This window comes from Triticum dicoccoides, chromosome 5B (genome assembly GCF_002162155.2).
Source record: "Triticum dicoccoides isolate Atlit2015 ecotype Zavitan chromosome 5B, WEW_v2.0, whole genome shotgun sequence".
Lineage (NCBI taxonomy): Eukaryota > Viridiplantae > Streptophyta > Magnoliopsida > Poales > Poaceae > Triticum > Triticum dicoccoides.
This window is the reverse complement of record NC_041389.1, coordinates 280401075-280411203: the sequence shown is the minus strand read 5'-3', so window position 1 is coordinate 280411203 and position 10129 is coordinate 280401075. Positions and strand designations below refer to the sequence as shown.

Genomic DNA, 10129 nt, shown 5'->3' with positions numbered 1-10129 from the left:
ACACTCACTGTTCATCCAATCGATCGGCTTCAGTTAGCAGCAGTAGCGAAGGAATCGCTCGATCGGGTTTAGTTAACAGCCATCGATCAATCGCTCGGGTTCAGTAACGCATAGCCTGCAGTGCAATCGCTCGGGTTTAGTTAGAGCCCAACGCCTCACTAGGGTTCAGTTAGAGCCAATGCCTCGCACACACACACGTACTTGTATGAGAGAAACGCGCATCTCTCGGCCCTGACCTCCCACCGTAACCGAGAACTCCCCGAAATTTTCCTCCCCCTTGCTTCTACCACGGTTTTTTCCGTCATGGACGGCCCAAAGAATGTCATGCAGCTGCGTCTCCGGCCTGCCCAGGACGAAAATCCCATTTTCTGTCATGATTTTTTGTCATAGAAGTAGGATCCCACCACATCTATGATGATACCGGGTTCTGTCACAATTATCGTCATAGAAGTGTCATATGTATGACAGAATTTTTTTTTGTTCAGCCCAAAATGTCACGGATGTGTCTTTTTTTTGTAGTGTAAGGGAGAGAGCTGAAAAATATCCTCGGCGGTGAACTCCATGACGGGTGCCCAATCCGATTAGATAGGCACGGGCGCACGCGGTTCGGATCCTGCAGTCGGAGACGAGTCCGAGGGTCCGATGACACCACCCTCACAGGAGGTGGGATCAGTGTTCGGCTCTGATGCCGATGAGTGTGCGGCTTCCGTGACGGGGTCCATCCACCCGCCCTCAGAAGGCACGATCTGCTCTAGATTGATTCCCGGTGCCCCCGCAGGCGCGATCTCCCGAATACTGTCTGACGGCAGATCAAGGTCATGCCCGTCGTGACCGTTCAACGCACCTGTCATGGGCTCAAATCCGTCGAAGATCAAGTCTCCGCGGATGTCGATAGTATAGTTTAAGCTTCCAAACCTGACCTGATGGCCAGGGGCGTAGCTATAGATCTGCTCCAGATGGCCAAGCGAGTTGGCCCGTCGTACGAAGCCGCTGAATACGAAGATCTGTCCGGGAAGGAAAACCTCCCCCTTGTCCGCATCGTTGAAGATGATCAAAGGAGCCATCAAGCCTTACAGCTACGGCACAGTGGAACTCTCAATGAAAGCATCAATGTCGGTGTCAAAACTGGCGGATCTCGGGTAGGGGGTCCCGAACTGTGCGTCTAAGGCTAATGGTAACAGGAGGCAGGGGACACGATGTTTTACCCGGGTTCGGGCCCTCTCGATGGAGGTAATACCCTACTTCCTGCTTGATTGATCTTGATGATATGAGTATTACAGGAGTTGATCTACCACAAGATCGTGGAGGCTAAACCCTAGAAGCTAGCCTATGATTATGATTGTTGTTGTCCTACGGACTAAACCCTTTGGTTTATATAGACACTGGAGGAGGCTAGGGTTACACAGAGTCGGTTATAGAGAAGGAAATCTACATATCAGAATATCCAAGTTTGCCTTCCACGCAAAGGAGAGTCCCATCCGGACACGGGACGAAGTCTTCAATCTTGTACATTCATAGTCCAACAGTCTGGCCAAAGTATATAGTCCGGCTGTCCGAGGACCCCTTAATCCAGGACTCCCTCAGCGCCTTCCCCAGCGGGGAACCTACCTCCAGGCAGGGCCCTGCTCCGTGCAGCGTGAGGATGGCCCTGCCGTCGGGCTTCCCCCGCGCTGCTCCCAACGTCCTTCGTGCTCCTGTGGGGGATCCGTCGGCCTGAGAGTCCTGGTGGCAGCCGCACCCTGGTTCACCTGCGATCCATGGTCAGCGTAAGCACGCTCCTGCGACATTAGCTGAAGCCAGAGGCTGTCGCCGTTGGAGATGTTGGCGGGGCTTGGTGGCGGCTCGAAGGAAAGCTCGGCCTCGTGTATGTCCAGTGCCCAGCCTGGCGTGGGGGATCGGCTGGGGCCCTCTCCCCGCGCGTGCCTTGGATCTATCGCAATGGGGACGTAGGCCTCCGGGCTGTTCGCTCCAGGAGCGCCGCCCGGCTGCCTCACGTTCCCGCCTTCTTTAGTTGCCCTCTGGTCCTGCCGGCCAGGGGCCGATACTCCAGCGCGGCCCTGGTGATGTCGCCTGGAGCAGCCCCGCAGCGAGATGGCACGTTAGGAGTGGCGCGGGCTACTCCACGGGGCTGGTCGGTGTCGAGAGGCTCTCCAGGGGGCCTGGGAGGGGGCGCGCAGTTGTGTCGGGGGTGAGCGCGCACTCCCACCACCGCCTGCGACGTGGGGTGCAGAACAGCGCCGCCCCCCTGCACGCCGCATCCAGCAGCTCAGCGACCCGTTCCAACAGGGCGTCGTGGCCACTTTCCAGCAACCTGTATCGTAAGAGCTCTCGGGCCACGATGACCGTTGCCCGCATGTTTGCTTGTTCCCGGCGCGTGTGCGGAGCGGTCGCTGCAGCGTAGTTCGCAGATCGTGCGTGCTGCACGGCTGCAGTGTGGTGCCAGTGGAAAAGGTTGCGCCACGCGCCCTCCATGGCCGGTCGCCCCTGGTGGAGTGCGGGCCGTGAGCAGAGTGGAGTGGAGGTCTTCCTCGTCGGTGGGCGCTGCCGTGGAGGCCTGGACGACCCAGTGCTCGACGTGCGCCCTCGGGGTGTCGGCCATGGCATCGGTGGAGTGGCGGAGAACTGGTCGACGGCAGAGAAGATCTGACGCACCCCTACTTGGCGTGCCAAATGTCGGATTAAGGGATCCGCAAACCCTTGAAAGGTTCAAACTCTGGGGTGCATGCGGAGATCTCAACCTACCTAGCCTGCCTACTCGCGATCCTTCTAAGCCTAGTGCATCAAGCTCAAAGAGACAAAGAGACACATCAGTTTATCCTGGTTCGGGCCACCTTGCGGTGTAATACCCTACTCCAGCGTTTTGGTGGATAGCCCCGAAGGGCTGAGGATGAACTAGTATAGTGCATGAACTAGCCTCAGGAGGTGAGGTGTTCTTGAGCTGGTGTGGTGTGTTCCAGTTCAACCTGCCCCCTTTCTATGGTGGTGGCTAGTCCTATTTATAGTGGCCTTGGTCCTCTTCCCAAATGTTGGCAGGAAGGGATCCCACAACGGTCGGGTTTGAAAGGGGACAAGTAGTACAGCTTATCCTGACAAAAGTAGTCTTCGCCTGCGAAAAGCCTCTGGTCGTGACGCCGCGGTGGGCTCGTTGGTGACCTCCATCCTGCCGTCCTGGCGGTCTTGGTCTCGTTGCACCGAAATGGAAACCTTTGGCTGATTCCTCGGGACTCCGCGCCTGTGGCTTGCCTCCTTTGCACCGAAGAGGAAACCTGCGCTCTGCGCCTGCCTGGTGCCCACCTGGCCTTGGTCGTCATGGCTCACGTCAGCTGAGCCTCGTGAGGTAAACCTTGCATAGAACTCTCCGCGCCTCGGGAGCCGGCCCGAGGAGGCCGATCCCCTCGGGGGTCTTGGCATCGTCCGCCTCGTGAGGCTTGGCCCCTCACAAGGGTCTTGTGTTGCTGATGCTGAAGCTGGGCCGTACCAGGCTGTTGATGGAGCCACGTGGTGGGCCACAGGCAGGCAGGGCTAGATACCCCCATATCCAGGACGCCAACAGATTAGATCTAGAACATGGGTATAATGGTGATAACATAAACGGTTCAGATCTGAAATCATGGCACCCGGGCCAAAAGTGACAAGCATTAAGCATGGCAAAGTCATAGAAACATCAATCTCAGAACATAGTGGATACTAGGGATCAATCCCTAAAAAAACTAACTCGATTACATGATGAATCTCATCCAACTCCTCACCGACCAGTGAGCCTATGAAGGAATTACTCACTCCCGGTGGGGAGCATCATGGAATTGGCGGTGGAGATGGGTTGGTGATGACGAAGATCAAAGATCCCCCTCTCCGAAGCCCCAAACGGACTCCAGATCTTCCCTCTCGAGGAAGAACAGGGCTTGGCGGTGGCTCCGTCTCGTGAAACGCGATAATTCTTTCTCCCAGATTTTTTCTAGAAATATGGGATTTTATAGCGTCGGTTTGAGGGTCAGAAGGGCCACCAGGTGGGCAGCACCCACCTGGGTGCACCCTGGTGGGTTGTGCCCACCTAGGTGCCCCCCTCAGGTCCTTCCTGGTCCCAGAAATTCTCTTATTTGATATAAAAATTCCTCGCAAAGTTTCGTTCCATTACAAGAACTTTTATTTCTGCACAAAAATAACACCATGGTAGTTTTGCTGAAAACAGCGTCAGTCCGGGGTTAGTTTCATTCAAATCATGCAAATTAGAGTCCAAAACAAGAGGAAAAGCGTTAGGAAAAGTAGATACGTTGGAGACGTATCAACTCCCCCAAGCTTAAACCTTTGCTTGTCCTGAAGCAGTTTAGTTGATAAACTGAAAGCACATATGGACCCGTTGTGCCAAATGGCGCAGAGACTTGCTAATTCCATGATTGCGATGAAAAGAAATCCATGGTTTAGTTGATTTTGTTATGTGAAAGCACATATGGCAACAAATTTAATCTCTCTTAGTTGGGGAAAACAGGGGCTTGTAGCATAGAGTTCTATTTGAAACAAAATCTATGTAACAAATCTAATGCCCTTTAGTACGAAACAACTATATTTTGTTGTCTATAATGAAGTGCATATACATATTCTAAGTTGGTAGCACAAAGTCCCATTCAAAATCATGCCGCTGAAAATACATGTATCTTTTTTTGAATACATGTGCACATTGTAAAAAAAACATGTATTAGTTGTTTTAGGTGTGAGAATGCACATACAGTAATAATTTTAACCCCCTTTAATAAAAAAATAGGTTTGTTGTCTACAATAAGATGTACATGCACATTTTACTTTGGTAGCGTAGAGTCTTATTCAAAACCACATCACGTTGAAAATATATGTAATTTTAGTAATCTCATGTTTGAGCAATTACGCACGGTAAGAATTTAGACCCTTCTATATAAAAGAAGTACATATCTTTTTTGCCTAAGAATATATGTATAGTAAACACCATGTATAAAACCAGTTAAGGAGAGTGGTGTTTTGGCTCCTAGGTGTAGATATGCCTATTATGGAATATGTATCAAAAAACATATTTCAAAGAGTAGTGTGTCTATCAACTTTGTTTTTGTGTGTTTGAAAAAAAAGGTATTCATGTGTCTCTTAGACACATTATTTCCAAGCAGTCGTATGGCAGCTAGTTCAGCCCATGAATCAAGCGACTTATTTATCCTTTCTTCCTGAACACATATTCCTTCTTCCTTGACAACTTCATTCAGTCAAAGACAAAACTCCTCAGTAGTACTTCCATCACCTCAATAATTCGGATAGATATCATCCACTACAATGAAGAACAATAACATTTATCTATACCTTGAAAAATAATAAATCATTTACAGTACATTTGGCTAAGCAAACAATTAGTAGAAGAACAATAACATTTCTCTATTTCTTGAATCCCACATGGGAGTATGGATGGCTTCACTCATAACAATACATATGCCTTTTGTTTATTTGCCTGACAAAATGTCCATCAGATGAATCAATCAAATAGGAGGAACTGGGGAATATTTCAAACTGAAACAAAGAATTGATCCTAACTAGATGAAGTGCAGTAGCTTTAAGGCCTCCAAATTATTTTGCTCCACTCCACCAGGAACGTGCAGGTCTTCAAGAACCAAAAGACGCCACCCGAGCTCTCTTCGGCCTCATAAGCCCTGTTGTTGTTTATATCCTTAACCCCAAAAGGTTGTCTCTTAGCATACCTGTTGTTCTCCTAATCCTTATTAGGTGTCAGCTTATCCTGAAGAAAAGGCAATTGATATCCTATTATCATTAAATAAATCCACAGTTAACATGTGGATCATGGGGAATGGTGAGATGCCATATTGGGTTTCGCAACACGAATAGAAGACCACTAATTTAATGCCACTAATTTACAGAAGGACAAAAATTCCTGAACACCCTTAAGAAAGGCCATGATGATGAGGTGAGAAAAAGTAGGCTGGTGATCCAAGTGAAACTTAAAATGGAGCAAAATTTTGGCATAATGGTGTTGCTTGGAAAAATCACAGTACAATGCAGAATGGAATTAGTGCCACATGTTGATGCCATTAAAAAACACCCTTAAGAAACACAATCAATTAAACCTTGAACACAAGTAGGCCTAGAGCAAGAAAACAATACATCATATTACTAAGCAAAAGCAAATAGAAATATCAAATTGAGAGGCAGAACTATTTGAAAACAAAAATGTAGGCCAAGTACAGACAACTAACATAAAAATGAATAATAATACGCCTTGAAGCTTGAAAATAATGCATACTAAAAGCAAGTTTCCTAAGCGCTAATACACCCTGCAATTTGTGTATACATGCCTTAATAAGAAATTTGAATTGATCAAACCAAATCTGTTATAACACAGACGAATTAGAACTCTGAAAGTTTCATATACTGGAGTCAAGTTTGCTAAGCGACACAACACCCTACAATATCTGCGGTAAAATTACTTAGAAAGGCATCATGGACCCTGCAGTATAAACTACATTACCATAGTTGTAGCTGCATCAACATGGACGCATCAGTTACTAAAAGGAACCTTTGCAAAATGGAGAATGAGCTTTTATTGCGCCTTGCTTCTTAGTGGGATGTGCATACCAACCATATCAATATGGAAAATTACCCCACTTCACGATAGTGCCAAATCAAGCTATAGCCTAAAATACCCCGTGAAAAACTTGTAGAGAAATTAGAAAACAAATTGTAGGTTGGGAAGATGAGGAAAGAAGGAAGAAAGAAACAAAGAAGCTCACATGTTCCCATCTCCTCGGCACATTGGGAGTTGTCCTCGAGCTATCCACCTCTCCAGGCAGTTGCCAAGGTGGGGGGCTAGGGGCTCGACCAGGAGGGGTTCCCCGCCAACTAGGAGCGAAAATGAGGTACAATAAATATCAGCTATTCAGAAAGGGTATCAGTAAAAGCTCCATCCATGGTAGAACATTCAACAAGGCAGACCCGGAGAGCTCCATCCATGGAGGCACATTACGTGAGGCCATCAACTAAGCAGAACTAAAAAACCATGATAGATAGGCAAACTCCAGTACCATTCTTAATCATGTCTAAATTGCAGTACTCATAATAGACACCTGTTGAGAAGAAAAGGAACATATCTAATTTATACGGACTCCCCTAGTTCTGTTGGAAATGGATGTACGCAATTTAGATGAAACAGAGCATACAAAAAATAAGGACAAACTGATGCTTCTAAGGACAGGAGGTAGTAAACTTAAGGATATATGTAAGCAGGTGCAATTGGCAATATGAAGCAATAAACAACAATTTCATTAACAATTAGGATAAAATTGCTGGTGTTTTTCGATATAGACTGATGCCTTCCCTGTACACATGGATACTCAGTTGCCATCACATTATGGACATACACTATATTTTTGCCGACTCGAAACCGTCACTTAGAAAAAAATGTTTTTAGATCAGCACATTAGTGTGCTGATATATCAATGCTGTTTTTATGGACATACATGGTACACATGGAATCCCTGATGGTGTTTTTATATCAGCACCATTTGGAATAAAGGAGTGTATGCCAACACAAAGACCTTCATATTCATCGAAGCTCAAGTTTCAAGGATTTTGGAGAGTGATTCATGTTACATTTATTTACAGACAATTGATGTGCTGTAGGTGAGATTCTCAACTCAAAAAAGGTCTGAAACACTGATTAGGGAAGGGGAGAAATAATACCCTTGTTTTGGGAATGGAAGAAGTATGATGTAAAATTTACATACATATGAATTGAGCCTGGTTGTGTAGTAAGAGAAAGCAGTTTTTAAAGAAAAGACTGAACTACTTGCGTAGTGGCTTTTCTATGTGCCCATATAGGAAGTATTAGACCACCCAAAAGGTCAATCTCTTGTGATCTTACGGCTATTGTACAACATCAATATTCTTCTCATTAAAGCTTCATTTCTCATTCCGAACACTTCTTGGGAAGAATCGCTAGCTGATGACTTGTAATTAGGTACTTGCTGACCAAACTGAATCATGATTGTGCCATTTTCTGCCAGAGAAACATAAAAAGTGTTATAACTCAAATAGTAGCAGGAAATCAGTATATACATCACATATCCAGTCAAGTAGGAGAATATGGAACTGAAACATTAGAATTGAAAATAACATGCATATTTTCCTTGTGTCTCATCTCATGGGCTTCTACTCTTGCTTTCAGTTCAAGTTATCCATATAAGTAAGCAGCTGGTCAGTCACAACAACAGAATAAAGAGATATCATCCAACTAATATGTAAATGACGAACCATGAAGAGGTAGTAGAACTGCTCCTCGCACACACACAAAAAATCTAAAATAATTTAGCCACAGATTATGCACCCAGTAGGCCCTTAGATTCACTCTAATTTAACATCATGCCCATGTTAAATGTTGTACTCATTGTATATAGTGGTGGAAGCATATGCCCGTGCATCCCAAAAGATTCTCATCAGACAGGGCATCAACCTGGTCCCCCAATTAGAAGTTATGATGTTTAAGGTATGATGTATCAAGATGCAATCGACCAACCAGTCTATACGAGTAGAAAACCCTTACTCTTCATGATTTGCTAGTTCTCAATTAGACAAATCCGAATCACTCATTTATAAGCTCATAAGTTCTCCCCACTTAAATCTTGAAAGCAAAGGAACTCGGGAATCATACAGTACATAAATCAAGTATTTTCTGCAGTTTGACAGTCATGTGTGTCACCATGAAGTAAGAATTCTTCCTTCCATTATTTATCCTGGAGCAGGTGTCAAACTAATAAACTATATGTTTCCTAATTTCATAGTTTAGAACCCACCAAAACAGAATAAAAGAAATGCATGTATTGTAGGCTGTAAATTCGGTTATAACAAACCAAAAACAACAGGCACTAAAGAAACAAACAAAATATTGGACCACCTGGGGTTTCTGTCACAGAATTATACCAAGGTTGAACAAAGATTTCAGTTCAAGGTGAGTCCCATGAGAACCTTTTCATAGTCTGTTGGCTTTCTTCTAAATCCATGACCAACAAAGGTGGCCTTGGTTACCATTATCTTCCCCTGCTTGACTGCAGAACGAACAAATTATCAGCTAAACTATCTGGCTCAATGCAGAAGAAATACTATATATATATTCAGTGCTAACATTGATTGAAAGTTCGTAAAAGCAACTTCAGACTGAAAATCATGACCGCCATCTCACTCCTTTCCTGCCCACCATCGTTGTTGATGCGGTCGTTGAAGCTTGCACATCCAGCGCTGATGCACGCTTGATGGGGGATGCAGGCTACCGACGCTGGTTGTGGTGAGGGGGAGCAGACGTGTGCAACGCGCGAGAACAGAGATGAAGGTTTGGAGAGGGAAAATCAAGAGAATGAGAGATTGGGAGAGGGATCTCGCCGCCTCCAGCTAGAACTCGCCGATGAGCGGTCCTTCGCCTCGAGCACCTTCATCCCATCTCTTCATTTTCCGACCTTCCTTGTCTCCGCCTCGAGCTCGAGCTCCAATCTGCCGCCACCAGATCAGACCCCGTCAACCCCCTCCTCCCTTGCCAGCCCCTCGAGCTCACCCTCTCCTTCTCCGCCACCTGGGTCAGTGACCCAGGAGGGGAAGGCTCAGCGAGAGCACGGGGATGGCTCGGTCAGGGTGGTGGTGGCAGCGAGAGAAAGGACGACGACGACGCAGCAAGCATCACGTGCTTCAGTTGTGCCAAGGACGATGGTGACGGCGCCGGACGTCTTGTGCAGTCGTCTCCTTGAGATGGAGGAGGTGGAGCTCGAGCTGGCCGCGTTGTGGAGGGAGAGGCGGCGTAGCAGCTAGAGCAGAGGAGGGATGAGGAGAACCGAGGGACGAGCGGGCGGGGAACAAAGTGCAAGGAGGCCTAGGGATGTGTGACGGCTGGTGCGGGAGTAAGACAAGAGGACGAGGGATTGGGTGCGGAGCGCGCGGTGCGGATTGGGCAAAACGCCCTGCACACAAAAACAGGCAACCCAGCCAACCAGCATGCCACGCGAACCCACCCATCATTGGACAATGAAAACGACTACGAGGTGAAAATTAGTTTTAACCGCTATGAAGATCCGATGGATCAAAAGCGCCAGAATGCAGATCCGACGGCCAACGAAGATTC

At 46.9% G+C, this 10129-nt stretch overlaps 1 long non-coding RNA gene across 3 annotated transcripts; it reads right to left on the bottom strand.

The window, feature by feature from the left end:
- Positions 1-5370: 5370 nt before the first annotated feature.
- LOC119308415 lies at positions 5371-9921 on the bottom strand. 3 transcript variants are annotated; one of them, XR_005150091.1, is made up of 3 exons: positions 9146-9921; positions 6759-9068; positions 5371-5749 (listed from the first exon to the last, which is right to left on the bottom strand). It is a non-coding gene; the product is annotated as an uncharacterized LOC119308415 (long non-coding RNA). The 3 variants fall into 3 exon arrangements; XR_005150092.1 differs by having other exon boundaries at positions 5371-8023; positions 8918-9068; positions 9146-9913; XR_005150090.1 differs by having other exon boundaries at positions 5371-9068; positions 9146-9912.
- Positions 9922-10129: the final 208 nt, after the last annotated feature.